This window comes from Stegodyphus dumicola, chromosome 2, assembly GCF_044657685.1.
Source record: "Stegodyphus dumicola isolate Sdum_Otavi_A_Nest chromosome 2, ASM4465768v1".
Lineage (NCBI taxonomy): Eukaryota > Metazoa > Arthropoda > Arachnida > Araneae > Eresidae > Stegodyphus > Stegodyphus dumicola.
Window position 1 is genome coordinate 212,874,072 of NC_140769.1, and position 27,944 is coordinate 212,902,015.

A 27,944-nucleotide genomic window follows, 5' to 3' on the forward strand; every position below is an offset into this window, starting at 1 on the left:
TTTGTACTGCTATATTTACTTGTCAAAATCTATTTCAAACGATTTGTTGTAAGCACAGCATTAAAAAGTCTGATATGTAGACCACGACTTCCCTTGCGCGGAATATTAAATTATACGCACATTTTTTTTCTGCATTTCATTGAAACTTATTTCCTCTCTCATTAGAGATAGTTTTCTCTTTCAATTAATTCAATTCTCACTTTGCGACAAGACAAAAATACATAAAACCTCAAAATAGCTTTATTAAAAATTGCAAAATATAGAGACTTGAAACACCAAATACAATTAAAACAATTAAAAAAAAACAATTTTTACAATTAAAATTATTGTTTCTACGCAAAAACAAGTAGTTATGCCAGCGACAAGAAGGCAGATTTTTCGGTGCACAAAACTTTTACTTTGGGTCCCACTTGGCAAAAAGACACTGAAAGTGCAGAAACTGAATTCACTATTTCGCTAAGTTTCAAATGCAAACAAATATGGCAGCTATAGTAAAAAAAAATTAGGCTTAGCCGCACTTAAAAAACTTTTAAATAGCTAATAATTCTACAACTATTGCATGCAGATTAACTAAAGGCATAAGAACTTTAACTGGGAGATAAGAACAACATAATTCAATCATTTTTAAAGCAAAACATGCACAATTTACCAATATATAAAAATTATTTTTAAAAAAAACTGAGCTCACGCAGCTGAGTTACAAAGTGGGTATATTTGCTTATTTATACACTTTTGGTGCAGCCGAATCCAACCAAAAAGGTAGGTGCACAACTACATGTTATATCATATACAAAATTTCAACGTTTTGAGTCTACTCGTTTTTGATTTATGCGAGCTACATACTTACATACGTACATCTAGACATCACAAAAAAATCTGTCCTGAATCCATTTTAAATCCTTTTTGCAAACCGTTTTGGGAAAAAGAGTCCTTTATTCTGTTCTTACCTACAGATGTCATGCAAAAACATTGTTCATTGTATCTGATAGCAGTTAATATATGTGTATTTTCATTGAAATATGATACCCGAAAATTTTCATGGCTGCGACACTTCTTACAAAAGTACAACTTACTTCGTTTGATTTACTTACAACTTACTTCGTTCACTGTCTGTCTCATTATTTACAACTTACTTCGTACAAGGAAGTAAAAAAGTGAGTTCTCAAATATCAGTAAATAATTAATTTTATTCCTTTTGTTCTTTCATATTATAATAGTTTATCATTTATCAGTACAAAAACTGAGGTAATTAAAAAATTAACTTTTTAGATATTTTTAGTATTTTTTCATTAACGTTATAAGGTATTTTCTCCCTCCTTTCTGCATGCCTTCGTGGTGTAACCGTAGCACACTCGGCGCGTATTCGAGAGGTGCAGGTTCAAGTTCCGGCGACTCCTTTGCACATTTTTCACAGCTCCTTTAAAATAACCTAATGACTCTACAGTGGCGCTCGAACTAAAATGTTGTGAACGATGATTCTTCACAACCAGGATTTAACGATCGGGTTTCCTAATTTCCATTTGCCCTTTAAAAGGGATAATGTATTTTCTCTCTCCTTCCAGTATGCCTTTGTGGTGTGACGGTTAGCACACTAGGCGCGTATTCGAGAGGTTCAGGTTCGAGTCCTGGCAAAAGGCATTGCTCATTTTCAAAAATACCTCTCGGCGTATTATAAAAAAATGACCTAATAGATTCTAAAACGTAATTAATGAAAATCATTTCAACCCAAAATAGGATTTGCGTTAGTGAATTTTAGTTAAGAATAGTGGCTCCCCACTATTCTGAATATTATTGGAATAATTTAAAGATTAAATCCGATAGTATCTTAAGATGGTTTTGCAATCAGAAAACAAACTCATATTGATTCATCCTTATTTTCTTTACAAATGCCGAATATCTGTTTGCAAGTCTAATCTGTTTTCAAATCAAATGCCGAATATCTGTTTTCTATTTGAACTTGATCAAATAGTGTGTTAGTGTTTAATTCAAAAGATAATATTATGCATTGATTAACATTTCCTCTAACTTCTTTTTAACTAAGGTTGCCTATGAGCAACCCCTTTAATTCTGACTCGCAGCTTTTATTTTTAGGTCAGGATATGAATGTAATGTTAAGGCCAGGATATGAACGTCGGAAGGTTAAGGATATGAACCTTTAAATAATAGGATTTCTTTTGAAGCACAGCGGCATGACAATGATCAATAATCTTAGCATCACTAAGAATAATTTTCTGGGTTCTCATACTGAAATTTTCCCAGAGTATTAAAAGTTGTAAATGAAAACGTAAGCATATTATAAAGGAAAATGTAGCCGAAAAATGCTGTGACTGCTATTTAACTCTAAAGAGGGGTTATCAAAGAGAAAATGAGAATTAATATTGATTAAAATTGCATTTTAGGTAATTATTACTGATTATAATAGACTGCAATGTTTGAATATGAATTCTTTGAATATTTTTTTAAAAAATTATGATTGCGAAAATAGAAAAATAGTTTCTTGGATTGATTCCTTTCTCACAGAAGCCAGATGAATTCTGTTTTACTTAATGAAAACTAAAATTTATTTGCATATTAATCTGTCCTCTATGAGCACTTTATTTCAGTGATCTCTATTAATCTGCCATTTGTTTTTCTTAATTTAAATGCTTCAAGAATAATTAGAAAAGGACCTAATTCTCTTCTTGCCTTTAAATTCTTCATTTGTAAAACTGCATTTTCAGCTATAATCATGTGAAATAATTCTCTAAATATAATTCAGTGCAGAAAAAATAAGATATATAAACAGCTTGCAAATGGGATCACCACTTAGATTCTGTTTTAGAAATATGATGAAGCTTACGAAAAATCTAGGAAGCGAAGTAATTCCGTACAATATTTTATAATTTTTTATCAATGATCAACCTGTAAATATAATTTATCGACATGCAAATATAATTTAATAATTTAATGTGTACGTATATGTTACCGTGAAACACCGAAATTGGAGGATATCGACTTTCACCGGAGAATGACAACATTTACCACATACATCGGTGAAAGATCGAATATTGCATTACATTCTTGTACATTCGGACCCTCACCGGTGTTATGTCGACAATCACAGATATGCTCTGGTGTAGGTCGAAAAGAGAGTTCATAAGAAGTCATAATAGTTTAAGTTGTTGCAATAAATAAGATTTGAGTCACATAATTTAGTAAGCTTTTTATTACTATTATTTTATTTTCTCATTTAGAACGCACTGTATAATTAAGTAAGTTTTTAACTTCTATTATTTTCCTTTCTCATTTTCAATGTACTGTGTGTTTTAAGTTCTTATTTTAAGTCTCAAGTGCTTTTTTTCGTGACTGAATTACGGAGAAGAAATATATTCTTATATGTTCAACATTCACCGGTGAAAGTCGACATTCTCCAGATTTCGGTATTTCACCATAACATATGTTCTACATGTAAATATTATAATATATATATGCATGTATATGTGAGGAGAAGGTTCATTAGCGTCTGAGTGGTAAAGCCGCTAAACAGTGATAGTTCGGTCCGGAGTTCGCATTCCAGTGAACGGAATGGCTGTATGGGCGTTTACGCTCCCCGGGGAAAGCGATTAGAAATACGATTTGTATGCGATTGAAATGCGATATTAATGTGCAAAATTGATATAATTTTGAATATTTGTTTCACCTGTTCATTCGTGCTTTCCCAGTGCTCGGGTACCTTGGCAAGGTCGGGGGGCTCCCTCTCCAAGGAGGGTCGAAAGCCTGAGCAAAAGTGCCAACTACTTACTGACTTGGTGTGAACCCCAGGGTACCAGGTCGGTCTACAGACCCAGTGCATCTTATTTAGTTAAGCGTTGAATAACTCTACCTACATCAAAATGAGTTCTAAAGACATTCTCAAAGAAGGACAGGCATATATTGCCACCTTAGAGACAATATTGACAAATTCTGGCATATTCTGGCATAAACAAGGCAGTAGCCGCTGATATTCGACATCAATTTCAATTGATGTTCAACCTTCTAACTGAACAGTGTGTCGAGATGGCACACATGGAAGGACAAATTCATCAAACGCCAAACATTAAAGACTCTTATGCGGACGTACTTAAACGTCCAGCTCGTGACCGATCCAAAACATGGAGAAAACCAGATAAACAACATGTCACTATTTTATACCCCACAAATGAAGGGGATAAACCAGACAACATCAGAAAGAAGCTCTTAAAAACTATTGATCCCACAAAGCTCCACATTGGAGTGAAAAGACTTAAAAATGAGGCAAAAGGTGGTCTCTTAATAGAGACCAATAAAGCGGAAGACATAGAGACGCTAGAAAATGAAATAAATACTGTACCAGAACTTAAAAAGGACCTACAAATTGTTCGTCCTACACGTAGGCTTCCTAAAATTATAATATATGATATTCCAAGGGACTTGACTAAGGAAGAACTTAAGGAAGCCATTTTAGCCCAAAACGAAGGCATCGATGGTGATGGCCTACAGGTTAAATTTCCTATCAAGCATAAGAACAGAAATCATTGGGTTTGTGAAACCTCACCGGAGGTTTTCAAACACTTACTAAGTTACGCAAACTGTGCGTTAATTGGGAACGTTTCAATTTAAGAGAATACATCAGACCAACGCAGTGTTTTAAATGCTGCCAATACCGACATATTTCTAAACAATGCCAAACAGAAGAGGCATGTGGACATTGTGGAGAAGTGGGACATTCCCACAAAAATTGTGACAATAACTACCAAAGATGTATTCATTGTGCAGAAAGAAATGCGAATAGTGATAAGCACCTTGACGAGCAGCACTCAAGTTTCTCAAAAGACTGTCCTAGCAGACAGCTAGAAATTGAAGATCTTCGAAGAAAAATCAATTATGGCTAGAGAACTTATTCAAAATATAAAAGCGTTGCAAATTAATTTAGCGAGATCACATGTCGCAACAGCACAACTAAAGACTTGTATCTTTGAATACGACTTGATTTTTATTCAAGAACCATACTGTATCAATGACAAGCCGTCTGGCTTTCCGACTCAAACATTTTTTCTCCAAATGACCACCCCAAAACAGCCACAGTGGTGGTTAACCCACGACTTACGGTTCTGAATACTTACGCTTCTTCTACTTTAAATGTTATTACATTAAAGATTGAACATAGGACAATAACCATTTTTAACTGTTATACTCAACCTATAACGGACTTAACAGATTTAACTACTCTGTTAAACTTAGCTGAACGTTACTTTGACGATCAACATGATCTTCTTCTCCTTGGCGACTTAAACGCGAAAAGTGTGCTCTGGGGCTCCCCCTTCAAGGATCCCAGAAAACGCACACTTAGAGAATTCTTAACAATGCATAGACTGGCTGTTGAAAACGATCCGGATGGTCCCCCTACCTACAACTGCACAAGGGGAAAGAGCTGGATTGATATTACAGCTTCCAGATCAATCTCTTCCACGTCTTTCATTCATAATTGGAAAGTTATGGACTGTATCACTTTAAGTGATCATTGTTATATCTCTTTTGAAATTACGTATCAACATTCTAGCTCAACTCAAAGAGTCAAATATAAACTTACACAAATGGATTGGCTCTTACTGAAGGCAAAAATTGGTCACTTTTTTGGTTCAATGGAATCTTACTTGCCTAAAGATACAGTTGATCTTAATCAACTTATAATTAAGTGGACTCAGAAAATACAGGAATACTGTGACTTGGCAACCCACGCCAAGGGAAAATATGTTAAAACTCAACACAAAGGTGTCCCTTGGTGGACCCCGGAACTCTCAATATTACGAAAAAGAATCCTCGCTTTGAGAAAGCGTTATCACAAATGTATTCATGATGACGAACTAAGGGCACACTATAAGCAAGTCTATGAAAAAGACCTTGCTCTCTATAAAAGAAAGCTTATGCAAGCCAAAAGAACAACCTGGAAAAGATATCTGGAGCGTCTAAGTCCTAGTTCACCCTTCGGGGTACACTATGACATTGCTAAGGGGACTATGCAATCCCCTCTACAATTAAAAGCGTTACTCAAACCAGATAAAACCAAGACTTCCACAATAGAAGAAACTATACGTTTCCTAATGGATTACCACTTTCCTAAAGATATAATCAGCGAAGACACGGAGTTTCATACGACAATTCGTAACAACTTAAGGAATCCATATAATTCAATAAATGATGTTCCGTTTACGATTCCAGAAGTGGAAAATGCTATCAAATCCCTCAATCCAGGCAAAGCACCTGGAATGGACAATATATCTAAAGAAATTATAGCTGAAGTTTTCTATGCTAACCCACAATTACAAGTAGCGTTACTTAATGAACTCTTCCGTCGAGGAATATTTCCTAACTGCTGGAAGACAGCGAAATTAGTATTATTCTCAAAAGAAGGAAAAAATGGTGAGCTTCCTGATGCTTACCGCCCTATTTGCTTGCTTAACGCATGGAGTAAAGTCTATGATAAATTAATCACTAACAGATTGACTTATTTCTTAGTATCGAATTCCAAATTAAGTGAACAACAATATGGCTTCACGGCGGGAAAATGCTCAGCAGATGCCATCAAGGACAACATAGTCTCACAAATAGAAGCAAACCGACGTAATAATAATTACACCAACGTTATCTCTTTGGATATCAAGAGTGCATTCAACAATATTTGGTGGCCGTTCCTACTACAGGAACTCCGCAATCTGGGATGTCCTCTAAATATTTATAAAGTTATTGAAAGTTTATTGGATAATAGACATATAATCTATGAAATAAATAATGTTCAATACTCCATAAAACAAGAAAAAGGATGTGTACAAGGATCCAACTCTGGACCACTATTCTGGAATATAGTAATGAATATAGCTTTAAAACTCGAATTTGAAGATGGAATCCACATCCAAGCTTATGCGGACGACGTTTCACTCCTAGTAACAGGATCTATGCATATGCAAATTCAAACCAAGGCAAAGTTGGCGCTTCAAAAACTATCAGAATGGGCACTCAAGTGCAAACTTCAATTCTCTCCCGAAAAGTCAAAGTCTATGTTTATAGCAATCAAAAAGCGTGGTGCAGCCTATTCAGCACCGACAATAAAGATGAACGATCATACCATTAAGCAACAAAAATCCATTCAATATCTTGGAATAGTCATAGATGAATGCCTTACCTGGCTACCTCATCTAGATTATATTAAATCTAAAGTTTGTAAAATAATGAACAATCTTCTTAGATTACTTGGGATGCCCAAACCAGTTCTGAAAGAACTTTATAAACGTGCAATAGAGCGTACCATAGTAAACACATGTCCTGCCTGGTGGTACCCACCTACGGTAAAAATGCGAAACAAAACAAACTCTATACAACGCATAGCACTTCTTGCAATGACCAAAAGCTATAAGACTGCCCCTACTGCAGCTCTTCAAGTGATTGCTGGAATTATGCCGCTTGATCTTAAATTGGACATGGAAAGCATCATCCAACGTACCAAACGAGGATGGACTGACTTTAAATATGAGGACTTAGAACTTTCACGGGATCAGATTGAATTCCCAGTACCTAAATGGCATTCTCATCCAGCTCATATTCAAGTCTTCGGATGGGACAACAAGCCTCCAATCAATAAAGGTTTAGAAATTTATACGGACAGTTCAAAAAGTGAAGACGGCACTGGAGCTGGCTTCTGTTCCTTCATGAATGGAGTTTGTCACGATCAATTTATGTTTAAACTGGATAAGACTAGTACAGTATATCAAGCTGAAACTTTAGCATTAAAGTCGGCATTACTATGGTTAAAATCACACCCCAGTCCTGCGCATATATATTCGGATAGCCAGGCTGTTTTAAAGTCTATCCATAAATACAATATCTATAATCAGAACATTATCGCCATAAAGAAATTACTGGCTTTTACAAAAGCAAAGCTTCATTGGATAAGAGGACACCAAGGCACTGCCGGCAATGAAAAAGCCGACGAGCTAGCCAAACAAGGGATTTACTCGAACACGTACCTAGACTGCAAGATCCCTATGAGTAATAGCATCAGAACGACAAACGTTCACACTTCTACCGAATGTTTCGGAGAAACGGCATTTCAGTGATTTTTTTTAAATCAAGTTATCACTAATCACGGAGCCTTTCCGATTTATATTAACAGATTCAAACTAAAGGAATCTACATGCAAGTGTCAATGTGGTAGTGAATCCGCAGATGCACTTCATATGATTATAGACTGTTCCAGTGTATCAACAAAACGTAGAGAAATTTTCAAACAAAATATAACTTTAGAAACTCTAAAACAACTAATTAAGAACGACAAGGGACGATCTTTGTTATCAAGTTTTATGGAATACATATACCATAATGAATCAGATCTGTACTTATAAATTGATTGTATTATATAATATTATTGTACTTATATTGGAATACTCATATCACAATGAATTAGATCTGTACTTGTAAATTCAATCGTATCATGTAATATCTTTGTACTTTTATTTGCCATGTTATTAATCATTTAATTATTGTAATACTTAATATTGATTCTTTACTTTGTTCTTCCTATCATTCTATGTTGCATTGTATAACTCAATTTATGTTCAAAAAATAATTTGTTTTGTAAATATAAAAACATGCTATGTAATGTATTTTTTCAATAAAGACGTTGGCGAGGCCAACACATCTCCTAGTCAGAAGACCTCAAAATTCTAACTAGGTCTTTCAAAAATTCTAATTGGCATTATTTGATCTTTGAGCTCTTGCTCCAAAATTGAAAATTTCCTTAGCCTATTGGCTCTGGTGATACTTCTGCTTAAGAAGTGCGGACCAGACAATCCATTTTCATGTTGTATGGGCGTTTACGTGGTTTTCCCCATGTATAACGCATATACGATCCAGTTTTGCTTAGAAAGTCCTCTACAGAGGCATCCTTACCCTTAGGCAGATAGCCGTCGAGTGCTTTGCTATATTTAAATAAACCACAACAAACCATATAAGTAATTTAAAAATCGCTTTATTTTATATATGCTTATAAAATGTATATATATATGTGTGTGTATGCGTAATTAAAAATTTTCTAATTGCTTCAGAACCTAACATTTATATTGATATTATATACATATACATACATTAATGAACATTGTATATTTAAGATTTTTTTCTTTCATATTTTATACCTGGTAGAGACATTAGGTATTTTTTTCCGGAATCAGGCAAAATGAAAATTAACAGAGCCTTCGCCGGGAATCGAACCACGGACCTCTGACAATACCGGCTCAGCGTGCAGAACCACTACACCATGAAGGGATGCTAGGAAGGCACGAGAAATACCTTACATACTCCCCTTTTGAAAGGGCGACTGAGGTTTTTAGGGGACCCAATCGCCAAATCCTGGGCGCAGAGAATCCTCATGAAACACCCTTTTAGTTCGGGCGCCACTTTAGAGACATTAGGTATTTTTTTCTGGAAGCATGCAAGATGAAAAATTAACAACGCCTTTGCTGGGAATCGAACCACGGACCTCTGACAATACCGGCTCAGCATGCAGAACCACTATACCACGAAGGGATGCTAGGAAGGCGGGAGAAATACCTTATAACCTTGTTCTTTATTTTGTTGCATTTATTTATGCCTATATACATACATATAAAAAAAAACATAATAATAGGCTAAAAATTAAAAGCAAAATTTTTAAACCCGTCCTGCACTATAGATATGTGTGTATTGGACGGCAGAATTTAGGGAAGTTGAAATTTTTGGAATTTGGGAAAGCACCGAGTGTCAAAATTAAGGGATGAGAAGTATTTATGATTTAGGGAAAGCACTGGGATCCAAAGTTTAGGCATGGTTAAAATTTAGAACTTACAAAAGCGCTTTGCAGCAGAATTTAGGACCTGTAGAGGCGATACCAGGCGGTTTCAAGCGCCAGCCCTAGATAAAGCCTTAAGTATATATGTGGGAGTTTATTTATTCAGGACTCATATTAGTTTGAAGCATGTGCAAGAAATAAACGTAGGTATAGTAAAAAACTAAACTATTACAATTCAGGCTTAATTCAGAACGCTATAGGAGCAAGACAAAATTTAGCGAAACCACTTGGGTTTCGTTGCCAATCTTGTGATACATAGCCAATAACGTATAACACACGCTATTAAGTTAGGCTAAAATTATCATTACTGATTCTAAGGCATTTTAAATTAATGTAGCAGACTGCGCTGCTCCCTGACCTTCTAATTTGACCCAGTTTATTAATTTTCGCAGACTGTTATTATTACAGAAATTTTATAAAAACTAAGCTTGAACTTTCGATTATGTCGAAAAGAGTTTCCAATTCTGGAGTTACAAAAGGGATCTACAAAGCGAAACCATGTTTAGAAGTCCATTAAACAAAATGTGGAATTGCTGCAAAAAATGCATACAGGCATATTCGTCTTAAAATTATGTGAGGAGTATGGCATTGGAAAGTCCACTGTATATGACACAAGAAAAAAGAAAAAGGAACTTTTTGAATTTTTTGTGGGAGCATCTTAAACAACTTGCATTGAACGAAATGTTTAATAAAGTAAACAAATATTAAGCTTTCTTTTGTAAATTTTGATACCCTTTAGATCATAATTGTTCTTTATTTCATAAATTACAATTTCATAATTTTAATTGTATAATTTCTGCATGCCATCTTACCAGATTTAAATTGATGATCTATTATTAGGGGGACCAAAAAGTAATGTCGTTTCTACGCATGTCGACAACAACGATAGACAACAACATGCTAAGGGCAGAAGTGGACGCAAATCAATGTCAAACAATCGAGGAACTGTCAAACACTCTTAACCAACCTTGGTCGACCAAAAACATTTAAAGCAGAATGGAAAAATAAGCAAAGCAGGTGTTTGAGTCCCCCATAATCTGTCCGAAGAGAACAAGGCCAACCTATCCATCACACGCAATGTATTGCTTCAACGGCACCATACAGAACCATTTTTTGATCGCTTGATTAGTGGAGACAGAAAAATAAGTCCTATATGATAATCCAAAACTCAAAAGGCAGTTTTAATAGGGGTTACAAAGGGTTTACATCCCGAAAAGGCACTTCTGGGTATTTGGTGGAGTATTCGTGGAATTGTTCATTTTGAATTGCTGAAATCTGGAAAAACTGTTAATGTAGACCTTTATTCTGAACAATTGGATCTAGTGAACCAATCTTTAATTGGAAAATATCCGGCCATTGTCAACGGAAAAGGCGTCATTCTGCAACACGACTGTGCAAGACGAACACTGGAAAAACATAATGAATTGGGGTGGGAGGTACTGCCTCACCCACCATATTCGCCCGATATCGCACCCTCGGATTTCCATTTATTCCAATCCCTACAACATTTTCTTAGTAACAAAAAATTTCAAAATTTTGATGATGTCCAAAATGCCATCTTGAGATATTTTACTCAAAAACCAATTGATTTTTATTGATCTGGGATTGAAATCTGCATACTAGATGGCAAAAGGTTGCTGATAACGAGGGTGATTATATTATTGCTTAAAAATAAAAACTTGTTACAAATTTATTTGTTTGAATTTAATGTAAGAAAGCAACATTACTTTACAGCCCCCCACAGGATTTGGAAATATCCCAAATCCGGAATCAGCTAGTGCGGATTTCGAACTTTGTACTGTATTTATTAATACTATATGAAGAGATACTTTTTTAAATTATAAAAAATATTGCTTAAATTTTTAATGCATTTTATTCTCACTTTTTTGAAGTGTTTGTAAGAGTAAATTTTTAATTTTGCAATGTTATTGTCTGTTATTTTACTTCAATATTTATAATTAAATTTTATATACAACAAAATTTATTTTGTAGATTTCAAAATTGTGCATCATATACATATTTAATACTTCTAAATATGTCAAACAATACATAAAAAGTATTATAAATTAAACATGCTTATCTTCTACTACAGAAATATTTAACAGCAACAAAATTTAATTATAAGATTTTTCTTTTCTTTCATGTTTGCAGCAAATGCAAGAAATAAAAATAATTCTGAAGATGTTTTTTATGTTGAAAGGTATCTAGTGGCATTAACTGCATAAGATACTTTTAAGCAAGTTGTAGCTTATATTTAAAAGAGTCGCTGATATTATCATCCAAGCCTCATATTTTCAAACTACAGTAAATTTTTTTATAAACATGAGGTTTAGAATAATCACTTTCCTAAAAATCAAATAATGACACAAACATCAAGTTCTTAGGAGCCTGAATTAATCAGAATCACAGAAATTCAGTGGTTATGTAGAAATTATCCACAGCAGGACAACTCAGAAAGTTCTGGGGACAAGTAAAACATGCACCAAAAATTTTGGAATCATTTGCCATGATCTTTATTAAATAAATTTAAGATGATTTCTGAAAATAAAAATTCAACTTTTTTTAAAATTAAATACTGGAAAGCACTTTCCTGTTTTCTCACATGTGCTTAAAATTCTAATTTAGAATGCAGTTGTCAAGAACTGAATTTATTGCCTATGAAAAAATATTTCATTTTCAGATTAGATATAAAAGAATTTTTTTACCTCAGTAGTACATAGAGACTTCAAACTGCAAAATGTCCTGCAAAAAAGAAATAAAAATGCATTTCAATAGTCAGTACATAACAGAATATGCTATACAATATTTACATATAAGTTGCTTCAAAGGACTAAACTGGGAAGTAAATTTCTTCTGAAATTTAAGATGAATATGAAGAAGGTATACAATAAATAATTATGAAACTAAATTGAAGACCTTTAACTAAGAATTTAAACATGCTGCTAATTAATGTATACAGAATCATAGCCTTTAGTGCAGTAATAAGGAATAGCAAATGTAATAAACAGTAACTCTTTAATCAACACTAAGAAAACTGCTGAAACTGAACATAAAACACTAAGTTAATAATTTCAGAAACAGTTACAAAAAAATAATTGTTTAAAATCTTTACATATAACAACATAACACTGTTGGGCATAATAACAATTCAGCCTTTTAGGGCATAGTACATGCAGCAGAAAAGGTTTGAGATGGCACACAATTTGCTCTCAGTTCAGTTTTATATCCCTTTGGCCAGTGAAGGCAAACTCATTAGTCAACAGAGTCAATTATCAACAGTTCAGCACTGTATTTATTAATACTTGTATTCTCTTTTCAAGTATCTTCTTCCATTCATTCTCTGCATATGTCCAAACCATCTTATACCTTTCTCAACACTACATCTTTTTTCGCTCCACAACACTCCCTAAAATTAACTCAATATTTCAGTTTTTAAGTCTTAGTTAAACTATATATATATGTCGAATAAAACTTGATATTATACTTAATAACGATACTATTTTATTGATAAAAGAGAATTGCAATATATTGAAAAACTTGAATCGCAATAATGACTAACAAAACACTAATGTAAACAATGGCCTTGCATCTTCTTGAAAAGTTTGCATTTTGTATGTTGTTTTTCATTTTAAGCCTTATTACAAGTTTTCATGAATAAGATGACTTCTCTATTTACTCTTGACAAAAAGTTCATGCTTGAAAATTATTGATCGTATGAATATGTAGACTCGAATAAGAAAAACATCAAACGTTAGTTTTTTAAGCTGATTACATGAGTCGGGAATAATATTATTCCACATGTTTTCCTTCTCCAGATTACTTGTGCTGTGAACTAAGCACACATTTATTTTTCTCCAATGTTTCTACATCAGCACTTAAAATGTTCAAATTTCAAGTTTCATAATTTTTTTTTTTTTTTTTAAATTCAGCAATTGATTTCAGAGTTGCCAATGTGAATATTAAACAGAGAAATGCAATTCCGTTGCACTAGTATTAAGAGGTTTTTTAACAAAGGCTAATGTTGCTTTGCTGATTCAGAATTCCTGAAACCTGCTGAGAAAAACTTCTGTCATAAAACTGTTGTTTTGAAATGGCAAATGTCAATATTAGATCTATTTTCTTGAGAATGTTTCAACAGGCTTGGAAAGTGAACCAAAGTTTCTGTTTCAAAAATCTTGAGCAGAAAGAGATAATTTGCTTTCAAATGAAATAACTTCTTCCAACATCAGAAAAATTGTGTTTCCTCTTCCCTATAGGAGGTTCGAATCCCGCGAACGGGCTGGCTGCATGGGCGTTTTCGTGGTTTTCCCCATGTGTAACGTGTTAAAAATGAGCCAGTTTCCCTTAGAAAGTCCTCCACGAAGGCATCCCTCCTCTTAGGCAGATAGCCCTCGAGGCTTTGCCATAATCACACACACCTCTTCCCTATAGTTTTTTGATTAAGCTGATTTAGATGAGATGTAACGTCTACCATAAAATAAAATTTTTGGATCTACTGATCATTCATTAGTTCTGGATTATAAACACTCATTTCAAGGAGTAATGCTTTAACTTCTGTTAATAAGGATGCAAAACATTTCAAAACATTTCCTCTTGATAACCAACGCACTTTATTATTCAGCAGAAGATCTGAGTACTCGCTCTCCATTTCAACTAAAAATTCTTTAAACTGGCGATGATTAAAAGCTGTAGTAATAATGAGGTTAACAATAATATAATTATGAATTCCATAACTTTGCAAATTTCTTCTGGAAATGTCGAGCACAAAGCGCTTCTTGATGAATGATACAATGGTAAGTAAGATCTTGTCACTGATTTTTCCTTTCAAAATAATAACAAAAACGTTTCTTACCCCGGTCATTCTTTTCGCCCTGTTTGTTGCAACTGAGACAAGTTTATCGAGATTTGGTGATCTACCAGGAGACCAGAAGAAAAAGCAGAGTTGGCAGCTGTGGTTTATAAATATAAAAAACTATTTTTATTCGAATCCTGGTATATACCAACATTTTCTGTACTTTTTTTGGTTTAATTTATAAAGTAAGTTCAAAAGCAATCTAAATAAATATATATATGCATTTTTCAAGTACTGAAAAGGAAGGGCATGATGGGAATGATCTTCTAGCAATGGTGAAAGGGGTGGAATAGGGCAAAATAGGTTGAGAACCACAATGTTAGATCTTTTAAGTATTAGTTAAAAAAAAAATAAGTTTGAAGCTTTACACGGCATTTAATTATTATTAAATGAAATTTGTTTACATCTAATTAGAATTTCGGAACACTTCCGCAAAGAACCCGGCAAATGTAAACATCGCCAACTCTGGCGATAATAGTTCAAACCTGGTAATCCGGCAGATTCAACCTATTCGCTTGTAAGAAGGTTGCAACCATTCCTCTAACGTTCATTTTGTTGAATTATCACCGTCATTGTTCGCATTTGCCAATTTAAATTATTCTTCACTTATTTATTATTATTTTTTTTTGTATTTTCACGTTATTATTTATGAACTTTTAACAAATAGATAGAAATATTTTCATATAATAAAGGAAGTTTTCGGTGACAGATGCTAGTTTGTGGAAGAAAATATGGCGGGAGAGGGGTTAATGATAATTGGTAACATGGCTGTTAACGTAGCGTTAAGCACACAGAATCATGAGGTTTCCAACCGATAAAATATTTTGACTTCATCACCTGCCAAAATATGCATTTTAAATAATTAATTAAGTAATGTTTTTATTATTGGTATGGTCATCTAAAATTATGAGAAAAACAATATTTATGGCTTAAAACTTTAACCAGATAATATATTGTTAATGCTTTTCCAACAATAACATTTGAGAAGATTTCAGGTGTGACACACAAAGAGATGATTAAACTGAAATAAAAAGTATTATTGATTCTCTAAAATGACAGAATAGTTTTATGGATACTCAAAGTCATCAAAATTAGCAAACCACTACTTGTGTAATGAATCCAAATGCAAATGACTCTTCAAAAGTTTTATTAACAATGCTACTGAATAGAATTTCAATACTGAAAATTATTGGCACTGTCAAATATACTATGAAAGACAGGCAGTTGTTTCAACATAAAATGCTTTAAACTGTTTACAAGTAAATTGATAAAAATAACATTGAAAAACTGTTTATGTAAAATGGATGTATTAAAAGTCATGCATTCATTAATTTATTACAGGCACATGGCTCTTATTGAACTAAGACTGTCACTGAATGATTGTTTGGAATCGACATTTCTTGCTGTCTGAAACCTACTTCACCTATGATGTAAATATGCAGTTGTGGTTCTCACTGACATAAAGTTTAGCCACTCCTGATCGATTATATATGTCTACTGTATTTATACCTATTATACTAATTATCAGATACAATTTTGAGAATATCAACAAGCAAAACACTTAAAAATTTAAAAAAGACACTTGTAGTAGAAATATTAATATTCTATATGAATTATGGAAAGTACATGTAATGAATAATACCATGACCAAACACTTAAAAAAAAGAATAGATTAAGTATTTCCTACCTCGATACTTGAGAAAGCAATCCTGTTACACAACACATAGTTAACTTTTGATTACATGATATTACATATTACATATTTAGTCCTACGAGTGGTTAAGAAGGCTGAATAGTGGTAGTTCAATCTCGGCTCAAATCCTGAAAAACGAGCTGGTTGTGCAGGTTATTTTTTTCGTATGTGTTTTGTGAATTTTGTGACATTTTCGTGGTTTTCCATGATCCTATTTACCCTAGAAAATATTCACAAAAGCATGCCTTTTTCAGCTAGCTCTCACATGCTTTGTATATTGAATTAAGTACACACAAACCCTTCTTAATTTTAAAATGATAAAGTTATTAAGTTCACATTACATGCAACGAAGCTTTTTACAAGCCAGGATACTTTCTTTAACAATTACAGTGCTAATTAGTGCTGTACTTCTCAGTTATATGTGAAATAACATCTCAGTGTCACTGCTTGTGACACATTTGTTTCACTTAAGTCTTCTTATGCAGTCATAAGCATGAAATAAACAAAACAATAACATTTGAGAAGATTTCAGGTGTGACACACAAAGAGATGATTAAACTGAAATAAAAAGTATTATTGATTCTCTAAAATGACAGAATAGTTTTATGGATACTCAAAAACTCATGGTTATGCATGAAAAACCTAATCCATACATCCTTGGTGACTGATATTAACATAGTTTTTATGCTGCATTTGTGAACTACGCGGTTAAATTGAGTGAAATTGTGACTAAATTTCAGAAGACTTATAAAATTATGGTGTGAAAATTTAAATGTGAAATTAAAATCAAGGATACATTGGACAGAACAATCAAAAAAGAAATGTTGTCCATAAATATATTAATAATAATTAATGATAAAATGGACATTTAAAATATTCATATAATAAATATATACAATTAGTGTAATTAAAATAAATATATGCATTTAAAAATGATCTAACTTGGACCATATTTGCAATTTTTGTAATGTTATTAAATATGGACTTTAAATAAAATTTTTAGCAGCATACATCATTTGGGTTTGTTTAAATTATGGAAAAGCATGGGAGAGATATCTGCCTAAAAGAAAAGATGCCTTCAAGGAGGTCTTTCTGAAGGACACTGGTTTGAATCCACGTTACATATTGGGAATACCATGAAAACAATCATACAACTTGCCCATTAGCTTGGCTAACTAAACTACCAGAGTTCAGTCACTTTACTGTTTAGCTGCTGATGAGCTGTATATCAGTTGCAAAGCAGTGCACAAAAAATGATATATTCCTTGGTTCTCGTTATGAGTTACACAGGGTTCATAGCCACATTTTAGTTAAAAAAATAAGCACTTTTCAAGCACATTTTAAGAAAAAAAATAAGCACCTGTCTAATGACATTATACACAACTGCATAACCTTAATTAGACTTGTAATTTAAAATATGAGAAATGCAGTATTTATTAAGAGAGAATAAGCATTACCTCAACCATGGAAAATAATTACTTTTTTTTTTCCCTTTAAATTTTAAATAACAGTTCAATTTACAGAACTAGTTTACAATGAGAGGAAAAAAAAAAAAAAAAACTATGCAGAACTAAACTATATTACAAGATTTAATGATGAAATTTCAGTTCAAAATAGAGAAAATAAATAATAATAAGGCATATTTATTGTATTTGCTTGGAACCTAATAATAAATACAATTTATTTTTCCACTCATATTAATATTTAAATAATTTAAATCTAAATTCTGAATATTTTCTAAATTTTCATTGTATATCAGTTTTCTCTTAACAGATATTGCAAGCAAAGTAATTTAAGTAAAAAAGAGGAACATTTCTGAAATCAGAAGACAGAAATTTGCTTCATGCAGTCATCCTTTAACAGTAAAAGCTTAACTAAGCCGCATACTTGGAAACTGGCGAATATTCGGACAGTTGAGCGTAACTTGAAAAAGAGGAGCGGAGGGGGGGGGTTGACTGTAGCCACTTTTTAGATTTTTCCGCTAAATAAATGCTTTTGACATTCTGATATGTGAATCATATAAAAATAAACCAATGGAACTGAAAAATATTCTGCTTAGCAAGCACAGTAAAACTCTTTTAAGTGTTCATAAACAAATCTCAAACAGAACATCAAAATTAATTAATTAATTATCTCTGCGAAATATCGCAAACGTTATTGCACAATACGTGTGCCATAATTCTTCCCTACGTGATATTACGCAATCGGAATCAACAGCTGCTGAAATTGGGAGAATAAAGAACTAAATATGAGTAACTGGGGTGTTTTTCATTCTAATTTTCAACAGACGGCGTTAAATTTCCGCAATAGAATCATTCTTCGCTTGGGTTGGTAGACCACAGAACTTTTAGTCCTATTCAATCCAGATTGGAAAGTGACAAAAAAAAAAAAAAAAAGTCCGTTGCTTGTTTTGCAGCGAACTTGTAACAGTTTCAATATTTGAGATTTTGCGGAGAAAGGGGAGAACCTCCCAATCTTCGCACTATATAATGTATTGGCCAAAAAAAATTAAATTATTTTGACTATTCGATTACTTTCCCTTTATTTAAGCCATTCCGAGTATTATTCCTAAAACGCTGTGTTAAAATACAACCATTTTTGGAAGTTTACTATACTTCAGCAGTTACTGCAACTGTTATTATAAACATTCATACATATACTCATAATATAAGCATAATGATCATAATAAACACAAATATGAACTGACCAAGCGGAACGAGAATGCAAATTATTAAGATCTGGATAGAAATTTAAACGTGTATAGTATTTGGGTGAGAGGAAAAGAATGCCGAATGTACCGAAATTTTCTACTGCTTTCGCAATTCTTTGACCAATATAACGACGGGCACCTGTCTGTACTCTTTGTGCGCACCAAAGGTTATGTTAATGCAGAGAAAGGGGGAAAAGCTATTTCCGGGAGTATGATTCACCACCTGACATTCAATATTAAGAAAAGTTGTTTATTTAGTTTCGGCTTTGGTAGGGGGAAAATAGCGCGTTCATTAAAAAAAAAGCACTAAAAGCAAAAAATAAGCACTAAAAACAAAAAAATAAGGGCTTTAAAGAAAAAGTAAGCACCTATAAGGGCCTTTATATTTTATTTTCAAATATAAGGACTTATAAGCACTTATAAGGACCGCTATGAACCCTGGTTACATGCAAAAAAGCAAGTCTTAATAAAAATCGATATGCCAAATGTAAAGTTAATATGTTGGTTTTTTCGTGCAATACATGAACATATACATAAAATTTAAAAAAATAAGTCAGAGCAGAATATAATTTATTACTAAAAAAACTTTTATGTAATCAGTTGCAATTAAGTTTCTATTTAAATGAGAATATCTATTCATTTCATTTATGCGATCATAATGGATTTTCAATCGTAGTTTTGGAAGTACTTTAAAATTATGCAATGAAGATATTAATCGTAAATTCACAATTTCTTTAGAAACTGCACTGTTAAAAACATAAATATTTTGGAATTTTATAATACTGAAAGATATTCAAAGACAGATCTCAATTTTCCCAAGAAATTGCCAAGAAAAAGGGTCATTATTACAAAGTTTAATATTACATGATTTTTCTACTTCCATTAAGCTTTACATATTGTTTTCTGTGCTAACTTGAATTAAATACAAATTTATTTTCGTGCATCGTGTTTAACCAGTTAATTTTGAATTTTCACTTTCGTATGCTTAATATATTGTTTTCTCTGCTAACGTGAATTTATGTTACTTATTCTTTAATTACTTTGATTATATTCTTTAAATATCATGTTTACGCGGCTTACTTCCATGTGTTTTAATATCTCATAACCAACGCCCATCAACCATAGGTGAACTTGGCGAGTAAAACAGCAACGGCGCCAACGGGTTCTCTGTGGATGAAAATTCAGAATTTCTAAATCAATCAAACACATTCATGAAAACAAGCAATTTCAAAAGTCATTATAATAACAGTAGTCAAGAAAGCATAAAGTTACCAGCAAGAAATCTCTAACAAAGTTAAAGATCATCCATATAATCCAATTGCTATATTAATCAAAATAAATAAGAAATTCAGTACAAAGTCTGAAATCCAGACGTCCATTATCCGAAATGATCTAAAATCCAGACCTCAAAACCACCAACAACATTTTTCTCCTAAGTTTTACGCATGCACATTTGATTCCACCCCCCTCCGAGCATAATAAAACATCTGGAGTGTGCCAATTCTTAATTTCACTTTGACACTAAATGAAATACATTGTTATTGAAGAAACAAAACTTTTAGCATAAATATGTACGATCAGGATCAGTAACTTGGTTTCATTCCTGCGTATCCGCTTTATGGTACACATCTCAAACTGAAACATTCCACATAGATACATCATTGATCTGACGCCAACCTTGGGAATCATTATTTATTATACTTTCCTTTCATCACCGCATGTTTATCAAAACATGACAACTTCAGTAATGACTCATGTAGCGATGCCTAAACAATTTTTGGTACTTTTCCGTTTTGCCGGCGCAAGCGATAAAGTCGCCAATAATGGTACAATCGATGCCAAAAGGAATATTCTTGCTGGTAACCTTTTACGCCTCATTTTCAAAACAAGTCGCAGCTTTTTCTTATCAGATTGATTGGTTTTTTCAATACTGGCATATAATTACATAGAATTTTTATCAGATAGTTCAGTTTTATGTCTAAGGCCATTTTCAGTAGTTAAGTCAATTAGGATGCAATCACAGCTCTTACCCGAAGCCGAAAATATAGAAAAGGTAAAGTCAAGGGTTAAATTCATCAATTCTAATAAGGATACATTAGCGAAGTAAAGCACTGCAGTTTTACATAATTTCTAAGTAAGCTATTCGTACGAATTGAAATATTTCTTGCATTTAAACTTGTGTTCCAAATTAAGATTTAACTTGAAATTAATGTAGATAATTACTGAGAGCATTAGATTTTTGTAGAGTAGTTTACGTGAGATGAGATAGCTTGGGGTCACGTGATATAAACCGGCGAATTAGGATTTTGAACCATGAAAGCATAGTAAATTCTTAAATTAATGTCTTTTTACAAATTTATTGTCTTTATTTATCGGCTTTTTATAAAGTTTTAAGTGATATTAAAATGTTTATGCCTTCAAAAAATGAATTCTTAGAACTAAGATTTTTTTAATATTTTTTATGTGTATACTGTCTGTTGTCGCCAATAAAGTCTGCTTGGCGAGATTTGCGCCGGCGAAACGGAAAAGTACCCAATTTTTCTTGTTAGTAATTGAATAATAAAGGTGTATGGTAACCTTATATGTTGACATTACGCTTGGCGATGATTACAGATTTAAGTTAAATGTGCTAAAAAAATTTTTACGAGGAAACATTTACCAAACATTTCTTTCCATGTGATAAAAATAGATTTTGTTGATGATACTCATAGACTCAAAGATTAAATTTATGGCTATTTGAATTAAGAATAATTGATTTGTTATTCACATAAACCCAGAACCAGCACCAGGGCTCGTATGGCTGCAGAGACTCGGAGAATTTAGGACCCACAGAGACTGCATCAGGCGGTAAGATATCTAGCGCCGGCCTTCAATAAGGCTGAAATATATGTGGGAATTTATTTATTCAGAACTCTAATAAGCCTTAAGCACGTGAAAGAAATAGACATAAGTATGATAAATAACAAAACTAATATAATTCAGGCATAATTGTCTCAGTGCGTGATAGAAGCAAGATAAAATTTAACAGAACAACTTGTCGTTAGTCGCCAAGCTCATGATGCATAGCCAAATATGTACAGTGAAGGATAGCTAAATTTGATGATGATAGCCACTAATTTTAAAGGTTTTCGGATATAGCAAAACAAAGGCGAAATTTTCCAATTAACGGATTTTGTAAAGAAATGTGGACAAGCTGTAATAAATGAGGATGATATAAAAGAAGTTTTCATTGTGATGACAATCCTTCTCAATCATCAATCAATTAATGAATGGCGAAATCTGTAGTATAGTTCTAGATCCAGAAAATACGCTACTGATAGTGAAGAAAGTGACAGAGAAGTTACTGACAACGAGAAAATTTTGATTGACAAATTAATCGGAATTCTCGAAACAGCAGTTACAGGACTTCAACAATGTAACTAAGCAAAGGATTATGCCTGTCTACAGAATTAAAGAGAATGTATTAGCGCAACAAACGGAGCAACTTAAACAACTTGCATTGAGAGAAATGTTTAATAAGGCAAACAAATCAATATTAAGCTTCTTTTTTTTTTTTTTTTTTTTTTTTTTTTGTAAATTTTGATACCCTTTAGGTCATAAATACTTCATTATTTCACGAACTTTATCCATGTACACGTCGATCTATTTTCACTTAAAAAAAAAAAAATCCCCGAATTTCACAAAAATAGCATTGTGCACTCTTTTAACTTTATCCATGTACACGTCGACCTATTTTCACTTAAAAAAAATCCCAGAATTGCACAAACTTGCATTGCACACTCCCTTTACTTTGTCCATGTACACATTGATATATTTACACTTAAAAAGTCAAAGGAGCACCAAATTCTACAATATAGGGGAAAAAAATGCAAAATCTCAATAAAATACATTTTAAACCAAAAAATAAAATAACATAGAAAAGAAAAAACAAGTTATATATTTAAGCACTACCAAAAGCAAATATTCACTTACCATGATTTTCGAGTTCGCTTCGTACACCCCGAGCCACGTAAAAATCAAAATATCAATCATACTCAAATGACTTTTTTCAAACCAGGTACTCTTTCTGATCGAACACTTCACATAGTGACCATCTGAACTTTTCTTCCTACAAACCCATTCAAATCCATCTAAACGATTTTTACGTTCGACTAGACGCATATCCTTCCTACATACAAAACACTTATAATGGCTACTAAGTAAACCTACATTTACACACCAGTCAATTAAAGCTCTTTTCCCCTTTTGCTCCAAATTGTACAGAAACTTCAAATTAATCTTACTACATTCGGCCATTCTACTGTCTAAAGAATCAAACCAACACACACCACAAAAACGCTTACAAAACATCCCATGATTCAAAATTTCCCAGAATCATGCACCTGATTATGTCACAATAAAGTTTCCATAACATTCAACTACTCAGGCTACCATAAATGAAACAACAACTTGGTGATAAATCAAACAACAACTTCACCATAATACAAGGGGTACCTTAAAGTCTACTCTACCCCAATTTTTTTACTTGCTATTTTCAAGTTGGCAATTTTGAGAAACGTGCGGAGCAGTGGGTGATTCTGCACTCTCCCAGTTTGTCGCAAGGGCTCTTATAGGATTTTACCCAAATTTTAATTAACATAATCTAATATTTTAAAGTTGCAATTGCATAACATTATGGGAAGAAACGTATTCATGGAAAGGTTGTTTCACATTACGGAAAGCTTCTATCAATCTACAACTTTTATTTATTTTTAATTAAAACAAATTTTAAGACTATTTAACAGGAAGAAAGAAATAAAATAGAATGGAAATATCCCCATTATAAATAATCAATAAAGATCCTGAATTATTAAAAAAAAGTGTGGAAATTTTTCTCTTCCTAAATATTTAACATTACTGGATAAATAGTAGCATTTAGGCTGATTAGCATATTTCAGCTAAATATCCACTGTATCCTTAATTCTTACTCATCTATTACAATATAAATATACCTAAGTTTGAAAAATAATATTAGGTACTTTTCCGTTTTGCCGGCACAAACGATAAAGTCGCCAATAATGGTACAACTGATGCCAAACGGAATATCTTCGCTGGCAAACTTTTACCCTTCATTTTCAAAACAAGTCGCAGCCATTTCTTATCAGATTGATTGTTTCTTTCAATACTGACATACAATTACATAGAATTTTTACAAGATAGTTAAATTTTTTGCCCTAAGACCATTCGCGGTAATTAATTACGATGCAATCACACCACTCACCTGAACGCAAAGATATAGAAAAGGAAAATCAAGGGTTAAATTCATCAAATCTAATGAGAATGCACTAGCGAAGTAAAGCACTGCGGTTTTACATAATTTCTGAGTAAGCTATTCGTACGAATTAAAATAATTCTTGCATTTGAACTTATATTCCATAAGATTTAACTTGAAATTAATGTAGATAATTACTGAGAGAATTATATTTTTGTAGCGTAGTTTACATGAGATAAGATCACTTGGGGTCACGTGATATGAACCGGCGAATCAGGATGAAAGCAAAGTAAATTCTTAAATTAATGTCTTTTTACAAATTTATTGTCTTTATTTATTGGTTTTTTACAAAATTTTAAACCATACTAAAATGCTTATGCCTTCAAAATAAAAAATTCTTAAAACTAACATTGGTTAAATTTTTTATGTGTATACTGTATGTTGCTGCCAATAAAGTCTGCTTGGCGAGATTTGCGCCGGCGAAATGGAAAAGTACCCAATATTATAATTAAATTGTCTTGGACTAAATATCTCACAAGATTAGTAAAGTTCTGCTTCAAGTAAGAGAAAAGCAGTTATGTAATTAATTGATAATACTGTATTATATTCTACAAGACATCTTTGTGTGTTTTCCAAGAGGTTTCACCTTTCAAATTCTGCCCTGCTTCAGAAAATATGTTATAGTGTCAAAAGCTGTTAAATACATGATTTTAGAAATTTTCAGAAAGATCATTTCAAAAATTTGGTTAATCTTTGGAACATGGTAACAGGTAGTTTGGTGACATTTTGGTAAGGTGATAAAGGTTACTAGCTAGGATTTTAGCAATAATCTGAGAAGTACACAGTTTGAATCACAGATTATTTTGTCTCAGAGAAATGAGAGATCATGAGACATGTCATGTGACATTTTCCGGAAAATTCCAAACAGGATTTTAGCTAATAAGCACTTAGAAACAATTTCGCTGCTAAAGTGCAGAATCGCCCACTTATTTGTTTGGTGCTTTTTACAAGAGTAAGAAGAATTGGATTTTTGTAATTTTTTTTTTTTTTAATTTTTATTTTTTAAGTGAAAATAGGTCAATGTGTACATGGATAAAGTCATTTTTGTGTGCGCAATACCAAAGTGTGCACAATGCCATTTTTGTGCAATTCTGGGATTTTTTTTAAGTTATAATAGGTTGATGTGTACATAGATATCGTGTATATGCAATTCTTAAAAACGCAGCAAGCAGTGGGCGATTCTACACTTCCTCCCAATTTCGCACCTAATCTTCGTCATGATTAAGCACTTTTGTTCCATAAAAGTTCTAGCATAAGCGTAATTCGGCTAGCAGATTGTTGGAAAAAATTTTGAGTAAAAAAAAAAAATAAAATAAAACATGGCTTTACTTCGTGAAAACAAAATGGCATCCAAAAAAAAAAAAACTAGCAGGTTGCTGTAGCAGGGATGGTCGCCAAAGTTTCCCCAAGTTACCATAATCCGAAGATTCACCAAAAATTTTACTAAAAAATTCCCTTTTTCTACTTGCAAACTAATAACAAATTTAAGAGTTTCTAGTTTATTTACAGTGTGAGCTCCATCTAAGGTATTTTGTGCATTATGGCATTTTGTCCCATTTTTAACGAGCATTTTAAGCTAAACATACAGTTCTGAAGAATAATGGTCAACTTAATATAACATGTGACATGACGAAAATATAGTCAGCCTATTTTTGAACTTATACTTAACATCTGGATTTATTGTAAAATGAAGACTAAGAAAACGCATAATTCAAGGAAACTAACATTTTATACTTTTAGTTTCGCACATTTAAATATTCTGGCACTTTTTTAGGAAACTACACATATTCGATTACATTTGGATATCAAACATTTTACTTTAATTGTATATTGAATTCCTACATACAAACAGATCACGAATATAAATATTTTCGCTCTAGCGTAGAACTGAGTGCCCCTTCGCTTCACGACAACTTTTTTAAATTTTGGCGATGAAACCTTACTTCTGGTTACCATGATAGTTTTAACTCTGTTTTAGCTTCCTGATTTTATTTAAATGAAAATAGATTGATGTGTACATGGGCAAATTTAAGGCAGTGCGCAATGCCTAGTTTGTGCAATTCTAGGATTTTTTTTTAAGTGAAAACAGATCAATGTGTTCATGGACACAGAGTCTGTACAATTCTTTGACTTCTTATTTTTGTTTTGTGTAGCGACCATCAAGAAATTGTACCTTCCTGGTGCCGATCTTGGCATCAAAAAAAGAATCGCCAAAAAACAAGGGGCACCCAATTGTAAACTTTTACCAATATTTTGTGTATTTGAAAATATATATATATAAGTGAATACATACACAGCAAGCCTTTTGAAGCGTTCTTCTTCATCACCCGCATCAATATCCATTGAAGTCTCGGAACTTTTAAAAAGAAAAGCACACGGTAAATAACACATTTGTTCATTGGCGCAAACACAACCAGCGAATCAGCTTTACGTTTCAACGTTGCCAAATCGCGCAATTTTCGACAAAACTATGCTGCCAAAATTCATGTGCTTGCGTTTTTGGGAAATTTTCCCTGCTCTTTTTTCTTAAACGCACATATGTTAAAATAACTTTTCTATTAAAATTAATTTATAATAAAAAGATCTTGCCCCCCAGATGGTATAGTGTTTAGGAGCTACTCTAATTTTTCATTATTTAATTTCTTCAAATATAATGCAAGACTCTAACATTTGGTGGCAACAGTTTGAAAAGTAAAACGAACATTTATAATAGTGATTCAACGGGGAGATCAGAGATCATTATTCGTTAAGTAGTGTTCGACCCGAGGGCCTTTACCACTACATGTTTATCAATCCCCTAAGGACCTGTAAAAGTTCGTTAAATTCCATAAACTGGAAAAGTCGTATGCATTTGTAATAAAAGTGCAAAGTCTTCAGTTGCGAAGAAGTTGATCAGGGGTGACGCTGTAGCCTTGGCTACTAATGTTTAAAATTAATTTATGACTAGTAACAGCATGAATTATAAACAAATAGCTAAGTTATTGCATTTTATTTTCCAGCTATCGAAATGCGACGCTACGAGCAACGTTTTGAAACCAAAACCTAGCAATCATGAATCAGAACTAGAACTAGTTGCCATTCAGCATAAAGAAATTTAAATATAAATATGAATATTAACAAAATATTAAAGTTAATTTTATAAAATAATTAAACACATGAACAAATATATGAAATAAAAAATAATTATTTCTCATGCAATAACTGGGCCACTACACTACTCCCCCACCAGTAACTAAGTTACGTTACGAAGATGGAGAAATAGGTAGTAACTAGTATTGCAGTGTTAACCACTATCAAAATAATTTAGTCAGTCCTTGAATCTAACAGGTAAACGTATAGTTCTGCCTGTGCGAGAAGGTTTTTGATTCACATCCGAATTTGAGTCTGGTCTCTGCAAATTACTGTAGTCAGGTTGTATCAACTGAGAATTTTCCTCAGCTAAAATATATGCTGGTTTCAGGCGATCCAGGGATACATTAACATGTTTTCCTTTTGTGCTAATAG

General features: G+C 32.8%; 1 long non-coding RNA gene across 1 annotated transcript; it reads right to left on the minus strand.

The window, feature by feature from the left end:
- Positions 1-225: 225 nt before the first annotated feature.
- On the minus strand, positions 226-27,448 carry LOC146998835 (uncharacterized). Its single transcript, XR_015039759.1, has 3 exons — positions 26,734-27,448; positions 12,580-12,616; positions 226-486 (listed from the first exon to the last, which is right to left on the minus strand). It is a non-coding gene; the product is annotated as an uncharacterized LOC146998835 (long non-coding RNA).
- Between the last annotated feature and the right edge of the window lie 496 nt (positions 27,449-27,944).